Raw genomic sequence first — 25,992 nt, forward strand, 5'->3', positions numbered from 1 at the left:
AATTCTGAAAACAAGAGAGTAAATGAGATGGAATTACATGCACAAGAGTATTACATCCCCATGCACTCAAGCTTTTCAAAGAGCCAAAGATATTTTGCTGCACCAAGGGACTGGCCTGCCATAGTTGCTCAATGAATTCAGTATAATTGCCAAGACTCAGAGACTCCGTGTATGTGAAAGTAACCTGTAAAACATCAGGCAAATTATTAAATTATTTCTCAAATTTTAAAATATCAATTAAATTAATTATTCTTTATTTTTAAATCGTAACCTTGTTGTGTAAAAAATCACATAGTATCAATTTTAAATTGAGAGAAAGTATAACACGTTGTTCAGGGTTTATATTTCATTAAATGGAAATGATTTTTCTGAAATTTAATATTCAATTGAATGCTTTAAAAATAGAAGAACCGATCTAATTTAATAAATATACAAAAGGACTTAAAAAAATTTAATCTTTGAAAAACTCAACGTTCTTACCATTTAAAGGTTTTATGCCAAAAACAAGTATTTGTAATTTTCAATCATGGTTTTTCCATAAAAGGAAAGTTCATAAAACTAGGAGAAATGGTGTTAAAAAGAATGAACAAGTGAGTAAGTACCTTATCATTGAAAACTTTTTGTATGGTGGCATTCAAGTCACCTTCCCATTGCCATTTGGATTTTTCATTTTCTTTCACACCAAATACATTCTTCAACTTCGGTGCTATGGACCTTTTTTCACTAAATTTCTCCATCTTCGGACATTCTCTTACAATAAACATTTCCAGTGATGGAAATTCAAATTCACACTCTGTGTAACTGCAAAAGCTTGCAAGATTGTCTAGCTCCACAAGTTGTATGGTAATCAATTTGCTGAATACAATTTTCATCATTTTGCCTTCTTCATTTCCCTCATTGCTTACTATTTCCTTTACTTCAGAACAGTTTATTACTTTCATTATCTTGAGTTGAACCATGCTTTTGGCGGAGGAGAAAGCCATTAAATTCCTCAATCCCCTACAATTCTTCAGTTTCAAACATGTCAAGTAAGTCAACATTACAGAGGAAGGAGCTAAAGTGTTCAATTCGTGGCAACCTTTTAATCTCAAAAGCTCTAGTCTTTGTAGAACTTGGTGTCGTTCAAATCCTAGGTCCTTTATATCTGAGAAACAAACAAATAACTGTTTCAGCTGTAATACGGTTCCCAATTCTTGCGGCTCAATGTTTGTACTTGTCACTGACTCTTGAACAGAATAACGGAAAGTCAATTTTAACTTTTCCAGATTTGGCATTCTGTACAGAAACGGATAGAGAAGATCTTTGCTTTTGACTGAACCCAATATAATAAGCTCTTTCAAACATTGCATTTGGTACTTGGGTAATAACTTTTGAGCTTCGTTGAAGTCAATTTCCATATACTCCAAGTTGGGGAATACCTAAAGAATAAAGGTAAATACTAATTAAGAAGAATGAATTAAATGCCTCCAGCACCCCTTCATATTGTTTTGGTTTTTTTAGTTTGCATATTGAATTGTGTGACTGTTTATGATCAGTATTGTGTAAGATTTTTGTTTTTGTTTGCTTGTTTGTTCTTTTAAAAATCTTAAATCATGAATTAAAATAGAAACATCATACTTTTCAGAATTTCATTTAATCATATTTGGCGGTGTTTAAGCCTTGAAAAATATTTTAGAACCTAGACAAGGATAGAACAATCAAGAGGTTTAGTTCTAGACATAGACTTGATCTCTTGATCATTCCAAACATATTTTTCTTAATGCAAAACTTGTGTTAAAATAGGTAATGGATTAGTGTTTTACATAGAGATTTATAACTTGCCTCTAACGAATTAGGGCTTGTATGCTTTTGATGTAAATGTTTACAAATATATTATGTAAATTATTGCAATGAGTTAGGTTTATGAAATCCAACCCCAAGGAATTTTTGCCATGATTGTTTTATAACTTTAACAATTTTAGTAATTTTAGATGCATTCAAATTTTTTCGAATCAATCAAAGCTTATATTCGTTTTAAATTAAATGAATGTGGTGTGATTGTGGAGAATTTTAAGCTTTTGTGCCATGTTCTTATGTCATTGTTGTTTGTTTGTATTGTCATTTACAATTAATGACATTTATTCACTATAAGAAAATGCTTCATTTGTAATCAAGTGACAAAAAATTGTTATTCACTATAGCCACCAATTTAGATACCAATTTACAAAGTAAAAAATTATTAGTTACGAAAATAGTCAATGTTATAAATAAAAAATTATAATTAGTCATTAAATTGGTCTTTAAAATTAGCTACCATAGTTTTGGCTACCAAAGGAGATTGATCACTAAAAGATAGCTACTTAGGTTTTTGTTACCAAAATGACTTTGTTTTTAAATTGGTCTCTAATTAATTAATGAACAATTATAATTTTTATTTATAATAGTAATTATTTTAGTAACCAATATTTTTTTAATTTTTGAATTAGTTTCTAAATTGGTTAATATAGTGACTAATAAATTTTGATCACTATAATTGGTTACTAATGAAACATTTTTTTTGTAGTGATTGCCCTAATCTATTGTTTTCACAATATTTACAAAGCTTATTATAAGGTTGAATTTCATCTAGTTCAAAATGAGCATAATAATGACATATTTTCTTTTGTTTTTGTTTTTTATATTTCATTTAGTCTCTATCAAGCATATCATAAAACTATTTTTTTTTTTCTGAAATGAGATAAAGATGGCATGTTGCTTACCGCTTCATCCAAGAAAACGAAATTTCCTTCATTTCTCGTTTCACTTGTTTCTTCGAAAAATGTATGAAGCTTGACGCACTTGTCTATACTCAGCTCCTTCAATTTTGGACATTTTATAGGATGTCTTCCCTTGTAGAATTGCTTCATGTTTGATAACCCATATAGTCTCACATAACATAGCTCAGGGAACTTTAATGGATCATTGTTATCTTCTGATGCATCTTTACTTGCGACAATTTCCACCATCTTCTTACAATGCAATGCTGACATGCGTTCCAGCTTTGAAACATCTTTTGCTACAGAAGTTGGAAGCAAATTCGTTAGTTCATCACAGTTATATACATCTATAGTCCGCAATTTTTTAAAGTTGAGAATTCCATCTGGATCTTTGCTCCACAATTGCTTCAACTTTGGGAGGCCTTCAAGAAGAATAACTTGCAAGTTTGTGTCTATCCCATAAGCATTTATTTCTTGAGAATCATTGATTTCAAATATTTCCTTCACGGACTCGCACTCAGAAACTTTCAAGTTAATTAAACTTTCAAACCATCCTTCCATGTGAATTGGAAAAATCTTGTCCAATTGATTGCATTCTTCAATGCTCACGGAAATGAGACTAGAATAGGAATCAACGCTCACTTTAGTTTGCCAAATATCTGTTAACTTATTCATTTTGCTAAGATGGATTTCCTCCAGCTTAGGGAAGACGTAGACCTGCATTTTAATGAAAACAAACCATTATTACATATGAAAGGTAAACACAAATACAAAAATTAGAATGTGATAAAGAACCATAAATGCTATATTAAGTCAACTATAAACATATACTTATATATACAATACACACCTTGTCTGCACTAATTCCTTCAGTCTCAAAAATCTTCTCCATAATTGGACACCCACTTATGAAGAGGCTTTTCAGCTTCTTCATACTGCTAGCCATAGGTAATGAACATAGATGGGTCAATTTATCACAATCTTTAACGATTAATGTTATCAAGTTTTGGAAGCAGACAGTTGACGAGTGTTGGTTGCTCCATATCTTATGGATGTTGAGTGAGGATAAATTCAAGTTCTCTAAGTTTGGAATTTCAACCTGAAAACATGTACACAATTAATATTTTTACATTGACTGAACTAGTTATTTAAAATTGTGAAAAATATACAATGTCATACTAGTTCACCAAAAAGAGCAGGCGCCTTGTCACTGTGGTCATCTTCAGTAGAAATTTCTGTGTGACCCCTATCTGTTGTTTGAGCCTTTGTCAAATTTGACCAGCAAGAACTCTCCACTTTGGTACTAAAACATGTAAATGATGGTAAAGATTGGAGTGTCAAAGTATGTAACTTAAGAAATTTAACCTTACCACAATCCACTGGTATTTGAAGGATCTCCTTTAAGGATTCACATTTACAAATCTCAATGATTTCTAAACTAGTGAGAAATTTTCTCACGGAAGAATTACAATCAGAAATCTCACTTGTTTCTGCACTAGTAGAAATTTTAATTGTGTGAAAGGAGAAGAGGTTCTCTAACCGGTAACACATCTCAATCTTGATAGCTTTTAATTTGGCAAATGATGCAACTGTAACTTGACCGTAACATATCATCTTTAAGTTCGTCATATTGTAGAGGCATATAAATTCCAAATTGGGAAAAACATTCACGCAATTAGATACTTTTGATGAATTGACATATTTGATGTCATTGTTATTTATGATGGATAAATGTTTCAAATTCGGAAATCCATCCACATTCAAATCATTAACAACATTTTGAACACCTGCCTCTCCTAACAACAAACGTTGTACTGTTTTAAACAACAATTTGATGCCTTCTTGGGAGTGAATGTCAATGTCATCCTTTAGTTGCAATGCCAAAGCTTTGAGTTCTTCATACTTATTGGGCATCCTAAATTCACCAACAGAATTTGTTTCAAAGTCTCCAATCTCAATCTTGTAATATTTTAACTTGTCAAAGAACAAGTGATTAGGAAAACTTGAAACACATGGGATGCTTAAGTCTACCACTTTCAACTGATGCAAATTCTTTAGCTCAGAAAGAAAAGAATTTTGACCTTTCTTTGTATCTGTTTCCACCAACATGTTGATCAAACTTTTGCTTATGTACAACTCTTCCAAACACGTTAAACTTGATAAAAGATTAGGTGGAATAGTCTTCAACATGAAACAATCGCTGATGTCTAGCAATCGTAACTTATCCAAGTTTAGTAACTCAGCTGGCAAATGTATAAGTTGAGATCCAGAGAAACTAAGAATTCTTAACTTTTTTAACTTTCCTACTAAAGATAAATTGCAATCTAAAGTGCACCGCTCCAAAGAAAGCATTCTGAGGTTCAATAGACATTCAATTGAATATGGTAAGCTTGATAGATGAAAACCAGTCAATATTAAAACTTTCAAATTTTTCATTCTTCTAAAGAAACTCTCAGGTATTTCCAAAGATGGATCACTAGTATCTATTTGCAAAAATTTAAGTTGAGGACAATTTATGAATCGAGGAAGCCCGTCAATAATATCACTATTGCATATAGAAATTGAAGTGCACTTTTCGAGTTCGGGCCAATCATCTAGTTTGCCATCTCTCAAAGCAAAGATATTATGATCCTTGTGTGCATTACTTAAAGCATCACCTCGAATAATATGAGGCATGTTGAAATGAATACTAGGGCTTTTGTACAACACCAAACCCAAGTCTTGTAACTCGTTGATTGAGTTATTTATTTTATGTCGAGCTTCATTGAGCAAGGAGACTCCTTCAAATATACCCAATCCAAAACAATATTTCACCAAGTCCATAATTAGAGGTAGAGGACCCATTTGAGCACAAAGCAAGTAAATGAACTTGAGCTCCTCGTTTTTTGGAAAATCATATTTTATCTTGTTAGGAATCTCCATAGACTTTTCCCACTCCACCTTAAATTTATCAAGTGTAGGTTCGCTTTCTGACTCAATCCAGGTTTTGAATCTCGTTGCAAATGTAATTATTGTCATTGGTATCCCTGCACAGTAGTATTGGATTTCTTCTTTAGGCATAGACATTTCATTACCTCCCCCAGCCTCCTTCTCAAACAACATCAAGGCATCACTGTCATCTAATTCCTTTAAACAAAAATTTGACTCAACATCAACCTCATCAGGAAATACTTTCTTATCACGTGAAGAAAGCAAAACTTTGCATCCCTTACAATTACTAAGAAAATTTGCCTTTTTTAGCACTTTTTCGTTAGTAGCCTGTGTATCATCGGCTTTATCCTGCGTGCCGCCTGCATTTTCTTGTGTGTAATCAGGATTTGGCTGAGGACCCTGCATGGGGTAAGGATTTGAGGTAGGACCCTGTTTACTTGACGTTATGCTTAATTCATTCTTCTTTCTTAAGTCATAATCATCATCAACTGGAATCCCTAATCTATTCAAGTCTAATCTCTCATGAAGGTTATCCAAGATTATAAGGATGCTCACATTTTCAATCTTTAACCATCTCCTTAGATAATCAGCTCTTACATTCTCACTTTCCCCTGTTAATGGCAATCCTAGCACATGTGCAATTTCTTCCTGAATTTTGAGTGGATTGGGATTGACAGTTACATCTATTTCGGCCACCTTATCAAACAATTTCTCATCTCGAGTTTTAATAGCAATTGTTTTTATTAAAGTGCTCTTACCCGTCCCTTGTGGTCCATGGAGTCCAATAATTTTCATATTGGGATCTTTAAGTTTTGTCATTATGTCCTCCACAATGGATTTTCTACTATCAAATTCAATGTAGCTAGGATTAGACGAAGTGAGGTCAAAAGATGTTACTTTATCTGCATGGGAAACTTGGTCATCCTTGGGGCACTCATCTTTTAGCCTCAAAGCCTCTGGTTCCATCTTCTTTGCTTGTCTGCCAAGTTTGTGTCTATAGTAAGGAAATATATAATATAAACCCCCTGTCTTCTTGTGACCTGCATCATTCCTGTACTTCTCAACACTAGTCTCAAATTCACCCACTTCCCTAAACCATTCTTCAACCCTAGCTTCAACAATGTGACCCTTTCTTTTAGCATCAACACGTTGACGATCTAACCTCTCTTTTTCTTCTTCAAGGCGCTTCACTCTCTTATTTAGTTCCTCAAAATTTTTCTTGTAAGAGAAAATGTAAGTCACCTGCTTAACACCTTCACCCCAAAAAAAATTAATTACGGGATCAACTACTTTCGACAAAAACTCCATGCTTCGAACTTCTTTTTCTTGTACCCTCCTCGACTACATCTCTTTGCCAACGAAACACACAGTAGAAATAGATCAGTCTAGTGACTAATAAAGAAAAGTAAAAGATATTTTATCAAATAAAATTCACAAGTACATTTTCATATATTCAATCAAGCAACCACAGTTTACAAAACAAAAAAGCATGTAAAATTTAAAAAGCAATAACTAAGATATTAAACTTTTAATATATATATATATATATATATATATATATATATATATAAATATATAAATATATAAATAACGAAAGTTATATACTGGCTAAGACACTTGTTAGTATTTGCTTTAACAAATGGATTATGATCCTTTGACAAATTTTTTTTTTCACAATGTTTGATAAAGTTTACTTTTTAACATACATTAAACATTTTTCTTCACTTTCCAAATCATATCAAACCTTTATTTCATCCATTGTCATGTGTATTTTGTCAAAACGTTTCCAAAACTAGTAATAGGCTTTCTAGTTGGAAAGGAAAACTAATTTCCGTAGCTGGACGGGTGTGCCTCATAAAATCGGTAATTTCTGCTCTCCCGTTATATTATATGTCTTCCTTTAAAATACCGAAGAGTGTGGAAAAGGAACTCATCAAAATACAAAGAAATTTTCTCTGGGGTTGGGGATCTGAAGCTAGGAAAATAGCATGGGTAAGTTGGGAAAATATTTGTAAGCCAAAGCAGATAGGGGGTTTAGGCATTAGAGATATTGGAAACTTTAACACAGCGCTCCTAGCCAAATGGAAGTGGATATTGGGAGTGGAAGATCATGGAGTATGGAAACAGGTCTTGGATTCAAAGTATGGTTCATGGAGGGTACTCAACGAAGCTAATACCTCTAGGACAACTTCAAAGTGGTGGAAAGACATCCATAAGGTGTGTGGAAATACTGAGAGTGGGCGTTGGTTTGACAACTGCATAGAGTGGGTGATCGGTGAAGGAAAAAAGGTCAAACTTTGGAAGGATAAATGGATAGGGGAAGAATCGCTTTGTCATAAGTTACCTAGACTGTACTCTATATCAGAATGTAAAGGAAAATCACTACAAGAGGTAGGACATTGGGAAGAGAATGAATGGATTTAGGATCTAACTTGGAGGAGACGAAGACTATTATGGGAGACAGTGTTGGAGGAACAACTCCTTCAAATACTCATCAACCGAAGCCTTACTAAAGGGAATCCAGATATGTGTAAATGGAAGGATGATGGGGAAGGTATATACTGAGTTAGGTCTGCTTATAATAGACTGCAAGGAACCCATGATGGAGGAGAGAATAGAGTGTTTGAAATTTTGTGGAAAATGAGAGTTCCGCCGAAGGTACAAGTACTAGGTTGGAGACTGTTTTTGGACAAGCTTCCAATAAAGACTAAATTATTAGCGAGGGGAACTTACTTACAACATAGTCTTTGTGAGTTTTGTTTAGAATGTGAAGAGACTATAGAGCACCTATTTATCTCATGTAAAGAATCCCAAAAGTGTGGAACATGTGTTATAAGTGGCTAGGCTTAAGCACTGTATCTCATATTATGGTAAGGAACAACTTTCAACATTTCAACATTGTTAACCTTAATAGGCAGCAAAATCTTGTTTGGAAAGGAATGTGGTTAGCAATCATAGGAGAAATCTGGAAACAAAGGAATGGGGTTATTTTCAAGCAATATAAAGTAGACCCTATTGAGATATTTGGTCTTGCACAGGTAAATGCATGGGTATGGATGAAACACAAATTTTCATCTGTAAAATTCTCATATAGTGATTGGTGTCTATCCCTTTATACTTGCTTAAAATCTCTTTGATATGATAATTGTTGTGTGTTTAAGTGCTTTAGGCAAACAGATGAAGGACATGTGTTTAAGAGAGCCGGGATTCTTTAGTGAAGGATAGAAGGAAGACTACATAAACTAAAGTCAAAAGGTAAATCAATAAACAAGATGGAGGAAGCCATAAAACAGCTTGAAGGAAAGCCGGTGGATGTTGTGTGAGAGGATGAAAACAGGCAGACCAGGACACTAGCAAGACCTCCGTCAAGGCTAAACTTTCACATATATTTTTTGGCCAGGGAATCCAAAGCTCATGCTTTCAGCGTTATACACAATCTGCAATATTATTTTGTATCAAAGTTAGCATATCAATCCTCTTTTTAGAAGATGTTCGCCATATGCTCGATTATATATAGTATAAATCAAGGCACTACATTGGTTGAGAGGCTACAATATATATTTATGCTAACCCTCATTTGTACACTTCTGCAGAAGAAGTATTGGTTTCTGTTAGTGTTTGGTATATATTATGTTAGGTGATCTGATATAGATGCACTTATGGTCCTTTTGGTTGTGGATCATAATGCTTATATAGACTATGACCAAGTGTTTTGGTTGGGTTGTGGTTGGTGTTGTTATGATGCTAAGCTAATACATCAAATCATACAGGTTTTTTGTATAAGGGTTAGAGCACCCCTCAAGTGCTTTGCTAATTTAATTTTATTCTTTGCTGATAAAAAAAAAAACTTTTAGTGATGTCAATGAGTGATTCTTTTAAGGTTAAAGTCAATTATTGTTATTCTTTTGTCATTGCCATCAAAGTGTTTTTTTTTTCTTTTATCCATATAGGCTAATGTTATTTGTCAAATGACATTATTTGTTGGGCTGATAAAAATAACACATCTTGAAAAATTTCACCTAGTCTAGAATAATTTAAAGGGGTGAGTGTTAGTTATTATATAATGGGTTCTAAGTATATGATGTTTCTTGTCCCAATTCAAATATGCTTTGAACTAATGTTTGTCTTTTCTTATTATTTTATAGTAGAATATTGTGAGGTATAGCTAAATTCTTGCTCTAGAGAATGTGGGTGTACTTGGGGCCAAAGGCCATAGGAGAGTTGTCTATGTGTTTCCTTCTGTTTATTTTTTTCTCTATTAATAAAGTGATTTTTGGGAGTTTTCCCAACAATGGAATCAAGAGCTATGGTTCGGTAAGATTTTTTACTTAGTATGCTTTGTGGTTGCAGCTCAGTGTGATCTTTCACATAAGAAAAAATGAATTCCTTGTTGTTAGAGAATCGTCTCATCTTCCACATCATAAAAGATTAATTCCTTGTTGTTGGAGAATCATCCTTAGTTGCTAAAGTTGCAATGAGAAACTTGATGGAAGGATCATTGTTAGTGTTACGTTGGCGTAGTGAATTTGTAGTTGAGTTCTTGAATGTGCGAAGACCGTTAGTCGTGTAGGATCCGTAATGGAGTTCACCTGTGGCGAGATGCTCCTAGATCTGCGAAGGTGTTTCGCGTTTCACATGGTGGAAGTTCAATGTCTAATGATGGAGTTTTGCGTTGTGCTTTGTTGGTGGCGTGATGTCATGGTACCATGGTGATACTACGTCATTGGTGTTGCATCGACGAATGTTGTGTATCCGGTGAGGGAGTCAAATGGCACAATGACTGTGTCACTTTTTGCAAGGTTCGATGGTTTTGCATCGTAGGTTGGGGCATTGTTCCTACGAAGGGTGTATGATGTTTATGAGTGGGCATTAACTAATATTTATGCAACGTGTGTGGTGATTATACACGGACATTAGTTAGCATTGATGCAGGGTGCACGAAAATTCTTGGGATGGTTTGATTCCAAGTGAAAATTGTTGGGAAGTTTTGATTCCAAGTGAAAATTCTTGGGATGGTTTGATTCCAAGTAAAAAAATTCTTCGAATGGTTTAATTCCAAGTGGAAATTCTTGAAATGGTTTGACTCCGAGTGAAAATTTTTAGGGTAGTTTGATTCCAAATGGAAATTTTTGGGATGATTTGATTCCAATTGGAAATTCTTGGGATGATTTGATTCCAAGTGAAAATTCTTTGGATGTTTTAATTCTAAGTGGAAATTCTTAAGATAGTTTGATTCAAAATGGAAATTTTCGAGACGATTTGATTCCAAGTGATACTCTTTATGGTGGAATATGATTGTTGGTATATGCAATGATGATGTATTTATTTTAATCAAGGTGGAGAATGTTGGACGAATGAAAATAATACGTCTGGAAAAGTCCATTGCCTAGAATAACCTAAGGGGTGAGTGGGCTCTAAGTCTATAATGTTCCTTGTCCTAAGTCCAGGGCCGACTCAAGGGTAAAGTGAGCAAAGTACTCGTTTTAGGCCTTAAGGATAACAAGGCCTCAAAAAAAATTACCACTAATATTTCTTTATTAAATTATGTTTAAGAAAAAAGGCCTCAAAATTTATTTTAGTACTAATCAATATACCACTATTAAACTAATTATAGAATTATGTTTAAGATATAAAAGGCTTCCAAAAAATATTTTATTGCTAATATAACTCTATTAAATTAATTATAAGATTATTAAATTATGTTTAAGAAAAAAAGGCCTAAAATATTTTTTTAGTACTAATTAATATACCTCTATTAAACTAATTATAGAATTATGTTTAAGATAAAAAGGCTTCCAAAAAATATTTTATTACTAATATAATTCTATTAAATTAATTATAAGTTTATGTTTGGCAATAAAATTTAATTAAATTATTATTAATGTATGTTAATTTTTATTAGTAGTAAAAATAATAATTAACGAGTTAAAACATATTTTTAGTAGATTATAATTTTTTTTACAAAAGGAGAATGATTAGTTATCTTTATTCTTTTATAATTAATCTGGATTCTATTTTCTTCTTTTGTCTCTCTATGACTTCTCTTACCTCTCCTTACTTTATTTTCTTCTAACAGTCTTCTTTTTTTAGGGTATTGGCAGATTACATCCCTTAAGTCTCTTGAATCTCATGTTGTTCGTGTGTATCAATTTTTTCATCTTCATTTCTGGTTAGTATATTTTTTCTTTCTACTTGTATTGTTATTTTTATTCTGTTTTGGATTTGTAATAGAATTAGAAATGTGTTTCTTTTGTCTAGTTTTGTTTTTCGGTACTTTTATATTTACAGAGTTTTTTTTTTTTTTTACATATATCTTAAGAAGAAACTGAATTTTTTTACAAAACTATTAATTAGATTATGTTTTAGTCTTTCAGTAGATAATAGATTAATTGGAGCATAATTTAAAGTTGAGTTTTTTGTATAAAGATAATTCAAGTTTAGGGAAAAAAAGACTTATTATCAAGTTTAGAAGAACAATATTTTTTTAATTATTTTTATTATTGATTAATCTTAACTTTGCAAGTTTGTGAAAAAGTTAAGACTTAAGAACGAAAAAGAGACTTGAGACTTCAAAATAAAGTCTACTATCAAGTTCATTTTCTTGATAACCAGAACCAGATTTTATTGTTTGAATTCATTCGTTTTATATATTTATCTTTAGTAGTGTTTTATATATTATCATTTTTTATTTCATATAAAAATATATAGATATGTCAACTAAAAAATTTATTTAAGAATTCAAAAGAAAAGAAGAATTGAGACTTTAATCGCATAACAAAAAGAAGCTATGAACAAAAAAAAGCAAATGTCTTGTGTAATATTGTAGATATTTCATTTTTGAAAGAAAAATGCTTAAAACTTGAAAAATCTTTAAAACATGATAATTTGTTGGATGTTGATGGATTTGATTTAATTTCAGAATTAAATGTATGGGAAAATTATAGGTTTGGAAAATGATAAGCCAATTGATATTCTTAATTATATAAAAAGAATAAATTTATTTTCAAATGCATATATAACTTATAGAATAATGTTAACAATTCTAGTGCAAGTTGTTTCAGCCAAAAGGAGTTTTTCACATCTAAAGATAATAAAAACTTATTTAAAACCAATAATTTCTCAAGAAAGATTAAACGAATTAGTGATATTATCTAGTGAGAAATAAATGTAAATGAAATAAATTATGAAAATTTAATAAATAATTTTGCATCAAAAAAAGCTCAAAAAATAAATTTTAAATAAAATGTCTCATTTTTTAAGTTTGTTTTAGGCCTCCCCAACCGTTGAGCCACCCCTGCCCAATAGTTAAAGATAGTTCGGACTAGTGTTTGGTTTTTCTTATTATCTTGTAGTAGAGTGTTGTGAGGTGTAGGTAAATTCTTGTTTTGGAGAGTGTCGATATAATTGGGATTAAAAGACATGTAAAAGTTGTCTATGTGTTTTGTTATGTCTATTTTATTTTTCTATTAATAAAATTAATAATAAAGTGATTCTTGAGAGTTTTCCCACCATAATTTACATTATTTTAACATCAACAAAATTTTCCAATTAATAATAAGTAAAACATTTTCGATTAATATCAACATATATTATTTTCAAAATTGATGCTATTAAAATTTTTTCGACCAATTTTGATAAAAACATAAGTCATAAATAGTTCTCGACCAATGTTTAATCAAGATTTTCTTAATTAACGATTATCAAGGTTTTCTCGAAAAAACTTTGAAGTCAACATTAGCACGCCTATTTTTTAAGTAATATGGGCTAGGTTTATTATAATGATGTGATGTTACTAACTTTTGACATATGTAATTCAAATCTTTTTAATCAAAGTTGATATAAATTATTTTTTAGTTGAAAATTTGGAGATTTTTTATTTGTCAATATAGTCCATCGTTATTTCTTAGTTCATCTTTATTTTATTAGAATGGTTGTATGTAACATTAATTGTCCCATGTCCAAAATTATATAGGTCAAGTTATGAATAAAGTATGATATTTAGGTTGTTATGTTCTTAAATATAAAATGTTCTGTATTAATTATCATATATAAATTTTAGTCTAATAATAATAAAAACTTAATCCAATAATACTAATATTATGAATTTCAATAAAACAATTTTTTTTATGACAGATTGTTATGAGAAATATTAATTGTCATATATACTAGATGTCAGGTAAGTTACCATCTAATCAAAGTGTTTATGTTGCTACACATCTTAGTAAAAAGAGTTAGATTTTTTACCTGATATAAACACTCAATCCATAAAAGGTTTCCCTATCAATTTATAACCTATTTTTAGTTCGGCAATTTAAATTAGCTTATCCATACAAAACATTTATAAACAATAAGATTCTTAGGGATGAGAAGAAGGCAGCACAAATTTCATTATCTCGTACACATTCTTAAAGTAAAAATTCAATACTATCTCCGTTTCAAAATCCAACAGATACAGATACAAGATTTTTGTCTCATCTTTATCCCATTGAGTAACGGATACATCCCTAATTCGTGCGCAACTTGCTTTCTTACTCAATTAATTATATTTTATAAATAAAAATAAAGATCACGTAAAAAGTAATATAACAAATATTTAATATCAAAAAGATATATTATCATATTTTTTATGTTAAATATTTTAAAAAAGTTATAAGGATATAAATTTCAAATCAGAATACCAATTAAATTTATAAAATATTACACCATTGACATAAATATAATTTCATAATCAAAACATCTATAAATTGTGCAAACATAAAAAATACAAAGTTGATAAAATTGAAAAAGTTTTTTAAAAATTATTAAGAAAAATATTAAATTTAAAAATATTTCAAATGCCTATTTACGGATGTCTTTCCTTATACACCCATAAATATTATATTAAATAAAATCAAATAGAAAAAACCACTCCACAGTATAGTCACGTATATTCTTTTTTCTTTTTGTAGTTTATCAATCTTATTTTTATTCGAGTTACACATTACATATATCAAATATAAAAAATGTAAGCCTTTTGTTTTTTCAGTGTTATGAAGCTGTGGGTCTGGCCCCTTCGTAGGCTCAAGGCCAGCAGTAGAACCCCAATACCCCCTCTCAGCTCACAGTTGCCTCTTGTCTCCCTTTTCAGAAACAGAGCTCCCTCTTGTCTCCCTCTACGAAGCAAAGTTCTGCTAGGGCACGTACCATCTTCCATCTCCAAGCTAGCCTAACCCATCTGGTACTCTTGGTAAGTCGAACTCTAGAGCTTTAGTTTAATTCCTCCCTTTTTCTTCGCTGTTGAGCGCTTTGGGTATATTAGGGTTCGACCTCCTAACCCTGTGTTGGTTTGGATCTTCATGTTTCAGCTCTACTCTTGTTCTTGTAGCTACGGTACCCCATAGCTAGGGTTGGTTGCTTTTAGTACTCCAAAACAAAGGTAAGGGAAGCTAGCCTCCTTTCGTTTTAGAATATGTTGCTTGTTTCGTCACTGTTTTGTGCTTAAAATGATTTGGGGATGCTTGTGTTCGGGTGAAATTGAACTGAAATGCTTGGTTGGTTTGTTTCTGGGGTTTGCATGCGTGGAACAGTGGGGGAGATCTGATATTCTCGCCCAAGCGAGCTCGTCTCGCCTAGGCGAGAATATCAGAGGCTCGCCTAAGGTTCTGCCTCGAACGCTCGCCTAGGCGACCAATCCACGTTCTGAGCGACGCCCTGTCTCACTCAGGCGAGGAGGTCTCGCTTGAGCGAGAATTCGTGAAAACCCCTGTTGCTTATCTCGCCTGGGCGAGAATCCGCTGCGTCAGTGAGGCCAGCGTCTCGCCTGAGCGAGTTTGCGAATGTGTGCTATGTTTTCTTGACTGTTTGGATGATTTGTTGCATGTATGGTTTAGATTATTCTTCCTAAATATGATGTATGTGAATATGCTTGGGTGTTAGGATTTTATGAACGAAATTGGCATGCTTGGTATGAGATTGATCATGGGTTTGCGGCTTCGTGATGTTTTAACATGAAATTTGGATGAATGACCAAAAAGAGGTGGGAATTGTATGAGAAACATGATTCTGTTTTTGTGATAGGCGTAATTCCATGAGTCCCATGGGGAGACTTCATGGTGGCGTGTAGCGTATATATTAAGATAAGGATTCAAGTAAGGATCGCATCCCGAAACTCTAAAGGGTCAGTGAGTCTCAAGTAGAGCAAACTGACCCAAGTGGTGAGAGTAGCGGGAGGCCCTAGTCTCTGGCAGGATAATGGCCTTAGACGCTTAAAGGCTAACCTTGTGTGTGGTAGAGTGAAACCCATTAGCAATGGCTCTGCAGAGCAGTAGAGGCCACCACAAGTGCAAGCGTCCAGTGAATCCGATCTTAATATATTTATCCAGATAATTGAGTCATAGTGTCCTGCTTGTTTGCTATAACATGATGTCCTGTGCCTGTTGTGTTGCATGTTAAGGAATGTTTAAGTACTTGTCTGTTGTATCATGATAAGATCAAATTACACTAGCTTACCCTTGCATTTTGTGTTTGTTTTCTGTTATGTTTTCTCTTTTGCGATGATCACCTTTTGGTGGGAGCAGATGAGAGGGAGGCTCGAGATGGATCTGAGAAACGGAGTGGTGCGGCCTAGATTCCCTGTCTGGATGTCTTAGGAGTAGTTTCATGGCCATGAGGCCTTTTGTATTAGTTGCCTTGAGGGCAACCCTTTTGCAAGACTATTAAACTTTTAAAATTTCCTTTTGCTTAGGACTATGTGGTATGCCTAAGTTTCCTTTTAAGTACTTCCGGATGACTGCAATAGTTACCTTCCTTACGTTTTATGTTCATCTGAGTACTTCTCGTTATTATAACTGTGTGATGTTTTATTTAGTAGTGTAATCTATTAAAATGGGATGTCACACTTTTATGGTATCAGAGCCTTCGTTCCTAAGTGTCTGTGGGTTATGTGTTTGCTTAGCTTTTGTTGTGCCCTTCTTGTCGTGTTTAGAAGAGTTTCCAATCTAACCGAGTTCTGATGGTGCTTTCTGTGTGTCTAGTGATATGGCACCCCCGCGTATAGCTCCTCCTCAACCCCCTCAGGGCGACGGACAAGATCTGGCTAGGGCGATCGAGGCCATGGCTGCGGCTTTGACTCAGCATGATGCAACAGCATGAGGCGGCGATGCAGCCCCAGGAAGCCTCTCTTGAGCAGCAGAACTTCATGATGCAGCAGATGGAAGCTGCTAGGCAGGCTGCAGAGGATGCTCAGAGGCAGCATGTGGATGCTCTCCGTCAGTTAGGGGAGAATGCTGCTGGTGCTCAGATGTATGGTCCTCATCCCCAACCTCCACCCCCTAAATGGAGTTTGGAGGACTTCTTGAAGCACCAACCCGCAAAGTTTGATGGCAAGAAGAGTCCCGATCAGGCGGACCAATGGATGAAGGACATGGAGCGCATCTTTGATGCCAAGAGGTGCCCCGATGAGAGCAGACTGGCTTTCACTGTCTACATGCTCACTGGAGAGGCTGAGCACTGGTGGGCCAGCATGAGGTTAGTGATGGAAGAGAAGCATGAGGACATCACATGGGAAGCCTTCAAGAGGAGGTTTCTTTCAGAGTACTTCCCAGACAGCGTGAGGTACGCTAAGGAGGTAGAGTTCCTCCAGTTGACACAGGGGAACAAGTCAGTAGCTGAGTATACCGAGAGATTCAAGCATCTGGGGAATTTTTACACCATGCCACTAGATGAGGAGTGGCGTTGCAGGAAGTTTGAGAACGGTCTCAGAGGAGACATCCGCTTGATGGTAGCTCCACTGTCCATCAAGGACTTTGCGGCCTTGGTGGAAAAGGCCAGAGTCATGGAGCGAATGAAGGTAGAGGTGGAAGCTCAGCAGCAGCCACAGCAGAGAGTTAGTGGATCATCTGGGTCCAGGCCGAGGATTAAAGAGAAGAGGAAGCCGTATGCAAGACCCCATCCACAGCCGCAGGGATCTGGAGGTTTTTCTTTTCTGCCTAGCAGGATACAGTGTTATCATTGCGGAGGGTCGCATGCGAAGAATTTCTGCCCTCAGCTACCAAGTTTCCGCATATGTAACCTTTGTGGCAGGGGAGGCCACTTCGGCAGGGATTGTCCTTCCAGGAGGGGGGCAGTAGCACGACCTTCAGCACACACTCTGAGTCAAAGTGCAGGCCAGACTCAGCAGAGAGGAGGAGGCAGCAGGCCTCAGGCTACAGGCAGGGTTTTTGCTATGACTGGGTCAGAGGCAGCAGGTTCAGGTAACCTTGTTATTGGTTTTTGTGTGATATCTGGCAAGTCCTGTTGTGTTCTTTTTGATTCCGGGGCGACACACTCTTTTGTGTCAGAGTCTTGTGTGCGGGAGTTGAGTCTGCCGGTGTGTGAACTACAGTTTGATCTCGTGGTATCGACTCCGGCATCTGGGTTGGTTAGGACTTCTTCAGTGTGTTCTAGATGTCCAGTTGAGGTAGAGGGGCGCGTATACAAAGTCAATCTTATATGCCTCCCTCTGCAAGGGTTAGATGTGATCTTGGGAATGGATTGGCTCTCTGCTAATCACGTTCTAATCGACTGCCGGGAGAAGAAGTTGTTGTTCCACAGCTCGGAGGAGCCTGAGCTGCTATCTTTCCATGGGGTAATGAAGGAAATCCGGGACGGTACACAGTGCTATATGGTCTTTGCCAGGACGGAAGTTGAGAAAGAGGAAAGGATAACAGTGATATCAGTGGTCAGAGAGTTTGAGGATGTGTTCCCGGAAGAGGTACCGGGTTTGCCCCCGAGAAGAGAGGTTGAGTTCTCCATAGACTTGGTACTAGGAGCCGGACCTGTATCGATAGCTCCTTACCGCATGGCCCCGCAAAGTTGGTAGAGTTAAAGAAGCAGATAGAGGAACTGCTTGAGAAACAGTTTATACGGCCGAGTGCTTCGCCGTGGGGAGCGCCTGTTTTGCTTGTGAAGAAGAAGGACGGTGGCTCTAGGTTGTGTGTGGATTATAGGCAGCTGAACAAGCTGACTATCAAGAATAAGTACCCCTTGCCAAGAATAGATGATTTGATGGATCAGCTTCATGGGGCGTCAGTGTTCTCCAAGATTGATCTCCGATCAGGTTATCATCAGATTCTGGTAAAGGCAGAAGATGTTGAGAAGACTGCTTTCAGATCCAGATACGGGCATTACGAGTATGTTGTCATGCCATTCGGTGTGACTAATGCCCCGACCTTGTTCATGGACTACATGAACCGGATTTTCCGTCCGTTTCTAGATAAGTTTGTCGTGGTCTTCATAGACGACATTCTCATCTACTCCAGGACGTTTGAGGAACATGCCGAGCATCTGAGGATAGTGCTTGGTATTTTGAGGGAGAAACAATTGTTTGCCAAGTTGTCAAAGTGTAACTTCTGGATGAGAGAGGTGCAGTTCCTGGGGCACGTGATATCAGCTTAGGGAATAGTTGTGGATCCAGCTAAGGTAGAGGCCGTGATACAGTGGGAGTGTTCCAAGTCAGTGTCGGAGATTCGGAGTTTCGTGGGTTTAGCTGGCTACTATAGGAGATTTATAGAGGGGTTCTCCAAGATAGTGACACCCTTGACACAGCTAACCAGGAAGGACCAACTGTTTGCATGGACGGATAGGTGTGAGGAGAGTTTCAGGGAGCTTAAGCAGAGGCTGACGAGTGCTCCAGTGTTGGTAATCCAAGATGTGAGTAAACCCTTTGAGGTCTACTGTGACGCCTCTCATCAGGGTCTTGGGTGTGTCTTGATGCAGGAGAGAAAGGTGGTGGCTTATGCTTCAAGGCAGTTGAAGGTTCATGAGAAGAACTACCCCACTCATGACCTAGAGTTAGCAGCGGTGTTTTTTGCTTTGAAGATATGGAGGCACTACTTGTATGGTGCACAGTTCCGTGTGTTTAGTGACCACAAGAGCTTGAAGTATCTCTTCGATCAAAAAGAGCTGAATATAAGGCAGAGGCGGTGGATAGAGTTTTTAAAGGACTACGACTTCGAGCTTCTCTATCATCCAGGGAAAGCGAATGTGGTGGCAGACGCATTGAGTAGGAAGGCAGTGCATGTGGCACACTTGATGATAAAAGAGATGGAGTTGCTAGAGAGCTTTAGAGACATGAAGCTACAGTTTGAGTTAGAGCCGGAATTCATTAGGTGTAGCACCTTGGTTATATCTAGTGACTTCTTGGACTTAATCAGGGAGAGGCAAGCAAGGGATGTTAGTCTACAGAAGGTAAAGGAGTTACTGGGATCGGATCAGGCCAAGGAGTTTGCCTTGAGCAGTGATGGTGTGTTGAGGTTCAGAGGCAGGGTTTGTGTACCAGAGGATGTCGAGTTGAGGAAGTTGATCCTTGAGGAGGGACACAAGAGTTGTCTTAGTCTGCACCCTGGCATGACTAAGATGTACCAAGACCTCAAGGAGAACTTTTGGTGGCAGGGCATGAAAAAGGAGGTTGCACAGTTTGTATCGGCCTGTTTGACTTGTCAAAAGGCAAAGGTGGAGCATCAGAAACCCGGTGGGACGCTTCAACCCTTAGATATTCCAGTGTGGAAGTGGGATAGCATAGCCATGGATTTTGTTACCCACTTGCCTCGCACCGTGAGAGGACATGATGCTATATGGGTAGTGGTGGATCGTTTGATGAAAAGTGCTCACTTTTTGGCAGTGAATCTCAGAATGTCTATGACCAAGTTGGCCCAGCTCTACATCCGAGAGATAGTGAGACTTCATGGAGTACCTAGTAGCATAGTGTCTGACAGAGACCCCCGGTTCACTTCCAGGTTCTAGCAGGCACTGTAGGAGGCTATGGGTAGCAGGTTGATGATGAGTTCTGCTTATCATCCTCAGACGGATGGCCAGTCAGAGAGGGTGATTCAGTCTTTGGAGGACTTGTTGAGGACTTGTATCTTGGACCACCTTGGTAGTTGGGATGAGGTGTTACCGCTGGTGGAGTTTACTTACAACAACAGTTACCAAGCGAGTATAGGGATGGCGCCTTATGAGGCTTTGTATGGGAGGAGGTGTAGGACTCCTTTATGTTGGTACCAGGACGGTGAGTCAGTTTTGGTTGGACCAGAGTTGTTGCAACAGACCACAGAGAAGGTGCAGTTAGTGAGAGACAGGTTGCAAGCATCCCAGAGTCGGCAGAAGGCATATGCTGACCGGAGGAGCAGACCCGTAGAGTTTGAGGTGGGGAGCATGTGTTCTTGAGGGTGACCCGAACCACTGGTGTGGGGAGGGCTATCCGCTCAAGGAAGTTGTTTCCTAAGTTCTTGGGTCCGTATCAGATCTTGAGGAGGATAGGGCCCGTGGCTTATGAGGTTGCATTGCCACCCCAGTTGGCTAATCTACACCCAGTCTTTCATGTTTCACAGCTACGGAAGTATGTTTTTGACCCATCACATGTGTTGGAGGCGGAGGATGTAGAAGTCAGGGAGAATCTCCAGGTAGTGGTACAGCCCGTGGCTATAGAGGATCGCCAAGTGAAGGAGCGCAAGGGAAGAGCCACTAACCTTGTGAAGGTCATATGGGACCAGAGGACGGGTGACTCGACTTGGGAACTTGAGGAGGACATGAGGAGTTCATACCCACATCTGTTCTGGTAAGTCTAATTTTTCGAGGACGAAAAATTTTGTTGTTGGGAAGATATTGTAAGCCTTTTTTTTCAGTGTTATGAAGCTATAGGCCTGGCCCCTTCGTAGGCCCAAGGCCAGCAGTAGAACCCCAATACCCCCCTCTCAGCTCACAGTTGCCTCTTGTCTCCCTTTTCAGAAACAGAGCTCCCTCTTGTCTCCCTCTACGAAGCAAAGTTCTGCTAGGGCACGTACCATCTTCCATCTCCAAGCTAGCCTAACCCATCCGGTACTCTTGGTAAGTCGAACTCTAGAGCTTTAGTTTAATTCCTCCCTTTTTCTTCGTTGTTGAGCGCTTTGGGTATATTAGGGTTCGACCTCCTAACCCTGTGTTGGTTTGGATCTTCATGTTTCAGCTCTACTCTTGTTCTTGTAGCTGCGATACCCCATAGCTTGGGTTGGTTGCTTTTAGTACTCCAAAACAAAGGTAAGGGAAGCTAGCCTCCTTTCGTTTTAGAATATGTTGCTTGTTTCGTCACTGTTTTGTGCTTAAAATGATTTGGGGATGCTTGTGTTCGGGTGAAGTTGAACTGAAATGCTTGGTTGGTTTGTTTCTGGGGTTTGCATGCGTGGAACAGTGGGGGAGATCTGATATTCTCGCCCAAGCGAGCTCATCTCGCCTAGGCGAGAATATCAGAGGCTCGCCTAAGGTTCTGCCTCGAACGCTCGCCTAGGCGACCAATCCACGTTCTGAGCGACGCCCTGTCTCGCTCAGGCGAGGAGGTCTCGCTTGAGCGAGAATTCGTGAAAACCCCTGTTGCTTATCTCGTCTGGGCGAGAATCCGCTGCGTCAGTGAGGCCAGCGTCTCGCCTGAGCGAGTTTGCGAATGTGTGCTATGTTTTCTTGACTGTTTGGATGATTTGTTGCATGTATGGTTTAGATTATTCTTCCTAAATATGATGTACGTGAATATGCTTGGGTGTTAGGATTTTATGAACGAAATTGGCATGCTTGGTATGAGATTGATCATTGGTTTGTGGCTTCGTGATGTTTTAACATGAAATTTGGATGAATGACCAAAAAGAGGTGGGAATTGTATGAGAAACATGATTCTGTTTTTGTGATAGGCGTAATTCCATGAGTCCCATGGGGAGACTTCATGGTGGCGTGTAGCGTATATATTAAGATAAGGATTCAAGTAAGGATCGCATCCCGAAACTCTAAAGGGTCAGTGAGTCTCAAGTAGAGCAAACTGACCCAAGTGGTGAGAGTAGCGGGAGGCCCTAGTCTTTGGCAGGATAATGGCCTTAGACGCTTAAAGGCTAACCTTGTGTGTGGTAGGGTGAAACCCATTGGCAATGGCTCTGCAGAGCAGTAGAGGCCACCACAAGTGCAAGCGTCCAGTGAATCCGATCTTAATATATTTATCCGGATAATTGAGTCATAGTGTCCTGCTTGTTTATTATAACATGATGTCCTGTGCCTGTTGTGTTGCATGTTAAGGAATGTTTAAGTACTTGTTTGTTGTATCATGATAAGATCAAATTACACTAGCTTACCCTTGCATTTTGTGTTTGTTTTCTGTTATGTTTTCTCTTTTGCGATGATCACCTTTTGGTGGGAGCAGATGAGAGGGAGGCTCGAGATGGATCTGAGAAACGGAGTGGTGCGGCCTAGATTCCCTGTCTGGATGTCTTAGGAGTAGTTTCATGGCCATGAGGCCTTTTGTATTAGTTGCCTTGAGGGCAACCCTTTTGCAAGACTATTAAACTTTTAAAATTTCCTTTTGCTTAGGACTATGTGGTATGCCTAAATTTCCTTTTAAGTACTTCCGGATGCTGTAATAGTTACCTTCCTTACGTTTTATGTTCATCTGAGTACTTCTCATTATTATAACTGTGTGATGTTTTATTTAGTAGTGTAATCTATTAAAATTGGATGTCACAAAAAACAATAATACAAATATTATACTTAAATCATTTTAAAAACTTATAAATTAATATAAATAAACTTTTATCTCATTAAAATAAGATACCTCAGTTTTCCTAATTATATATAAAATGGACTCACCTCTGTCCTCGCTTTTCACCTATATTATGCCACCACAGAGACAAATTAGGACTGAGGAAAACTCTTGATCATCACCAAAAGCTCCATCTCGTGCGTCTGCCACACTCTTTCTGAGTATTCTCCTCGTCGAGTAGCTGCAACACTGTAACAAGAAAATATATGTTACAAGAAATATTTCATTAAAAATTAATTTTAATAATTAAAAATTATTAATCACTATAATTATCAATTTAAATATTAATTTATAAAATAAAAAATTATTGGTTACTAAAATAATTATTATTATAAACAAATAATTATAATTAATCTTTAAATTATTTTCTAAATTTAATTATCAAAATTTTAGTTATCAAAAAAAATTGCTCATTAATATCAAATATAAAAAAAAATTGGTTTTTAAATACTTTAATTAATTAGTAATACATTTAAAAATCAATTTTAATTTTTTATTCATAATAATAACTATTTTAGTAATTAATAATTTTTATTATATAATTTGATATATAAATTAGTTACTACAGTTTATCACTAAAATTAATTATTTTTTTTCTTGTAATGATATATATATATATATATATATATATTAATTATAATGTTAATGATATCAAAACTAAAAATATGTTCTATTTGTTTCTTATAAAATAAAAGGTACTACATTTTTAAAAATTCGTATTTAATTCTATATAACATATTTTCAAAATATATTTTTGAGAACATATTTTTCAAAAAATAATTAAAGTAAATTTTCTTTTTTTTTTCTTAAATTAAGATTTAATTATTATAAACTATCGGCTTAATTTTGATTCATTAAATTTTAATCAAAGAATCAATTAAATTTTGAAAAATAATTAATAATTAATAGATCATTTATCCTTAATTACATTGATGAATTTATTCTTTTATTTTTTTTTTTATAAATTGTGGATTTACTTTTAGATATGTAGAATGGGTGTTAAATTGTTTTCCACCCATCATATATATAAACGACCAACAAACAGTTATAATAAACTACTCATTATAAATCATGTAGTTAAGTAAACCTAATAGTGGAGAAGATAAAAATTTACTTGTGTAATGAAGTGTGCATCTGGACCTCTTTGTAATGCTTAGCAGCTAGCAGATATATATGTTTAATTTCGTGTATTCATTTCAGCCAATGGATCCATTAAAACACTGCAAGAAAATGGGAAGGTTATTAAGAATCTCATGCCTTAAATGTACCAGAAACTGAGAATGAAGAAAGCTGTTCTTATTCTTCACCAGAGCAAGTACTCCATTTCATACTTGTTCGAAGCTGATGCAGTGTTAAACTCTATTATTGCATGAAATGTATTTCGTCCAAGTTTTGAACGATGGAAACACGCACTATATCTCTATTTGAATGATGAACAAAATTTCTTACAATCTTAAGTAAGAAAGATGATATATAGGGAGACATTGATATAAGGTATAGAGAAAGGAACAAAATATATACCTGTGTTATTGGAATTGGATGATCCAGAATTGTGTCGTGTCTTTACTTGTCACTATTCGAAATGGTAAGCAACAAACTGAAAGTGAAGAACAGAGAAAAACTGAGAAAAAAACTGAGTGTTGCTAAACTTAAACTTGGTTTTGTAGTCTACCTGAAGGTATATAGAGAAAGGAACAGAATATATACCTGTGTTATTGGAATTGGATTATCCAGAATTTTACTTGTCACTAACCGTAAGCAATAAACTGAAAGTTATGATGAGAGGAAAAGCTGATAAGAAAGCTGAGAAGAAAATTGAATGTTGCTAAACTTAGATTAAAATATGCATGATGGTGTTGTCTACCTGAAGAAAACCCAGTAAAATTGCACGGACAAGGAAATGAAGAAATCATACCAAGAAAAAATATCCTTACTTCTCTCTGAAAGGGTTCATCTGTGTAACCAAATAACATAGTAGTAGTGTTATAAAACAAACACAAGCTAGAATATTTTTCTTTTTTCTTACTCACCTATTTACTGTTCTTTATAATAATAAATATGCTTGGATTTTTAAAAAGGAGAGTAAGATTTAATTTAATTGATTTCTTTTTACAATTCATAAAAAATGGTTGGCATTAAAAAATTATAGATTATTTTACTTATTTTGATATCTGTTTTGCTTCTGGTTATCTGAGAAAAGGTATAATTAATTTCGTCCAAGCACCTTTTGACTGTCACAAATGAAAAAAAAAAATTTAACTCGCATTTAAAACGTGGAAAGAAAGAACAAACAATGAAGAGTGAGCGTGGTTGGATTTGGATGGGACTTAGCTGTTTGGGTAAAAAATTCTGAATAAACCGAAGTTGGGTGGTGAAGAGGGAACAATGCTATCGCTGTCGTGTCGAAAGCAGGTTCTTGTCACTGTCCAATGCTTCAGGAAATTCAATTGGAAAGGTACATAAGTGGGTGGAGCCACGACTATCTAACATCCCTGGCTACCTCTTCTCGGGTTTAGAGACTGTCAGGTTACTACAGTTCAATGCATCCCAACCTGATCTTTAACACTTCTGACTCACTAGCAGATGTTATCAGTGGTGAGCCAGAGGTGTTAAAGATCAGGTTGGGGGTTCGATTCCCACTGGCAACAACTCATCCAGTATGAATGGACGGAGAAGGGTGATGGGTTGGGGTGCATAGAATTAATTCAACCATTATGTCTTTATTTGAAGATATAGATTTGGGTTGGAGTCTATGTG

General features: G+C 36.1%; 1 protein-coding gene across 1 annotated transcript in view; it reads right to left on the reverse strand.

Annotated features, from left to right (window-relative positions):
- Positions 1–25,992, reverse strand: part of LOC114166401 — a 104,097-nt gene that overhangs the window by 11,360 nt on the left and 66,745 nt on the right. The gene's annotated exons all lie outside the window — the stretch shown is intronic.

Source organism: Vigna unguiculata, chromosome 10, assembly GCF_004118075.2.
Source record: "Vigna unguiculata cultivar IT97K-499-35 chromosome 10, ASM411807v1, whole genome shotgun sequence".
In the NCBI taxonomy this organism is placed as follows: domain Eukaryota; kingdom Viridiplantae; phylum Streptophyta; class Magnoliopsida; order Fabales; family Fabaceae; genus Vigna; species Vigna unguiculata.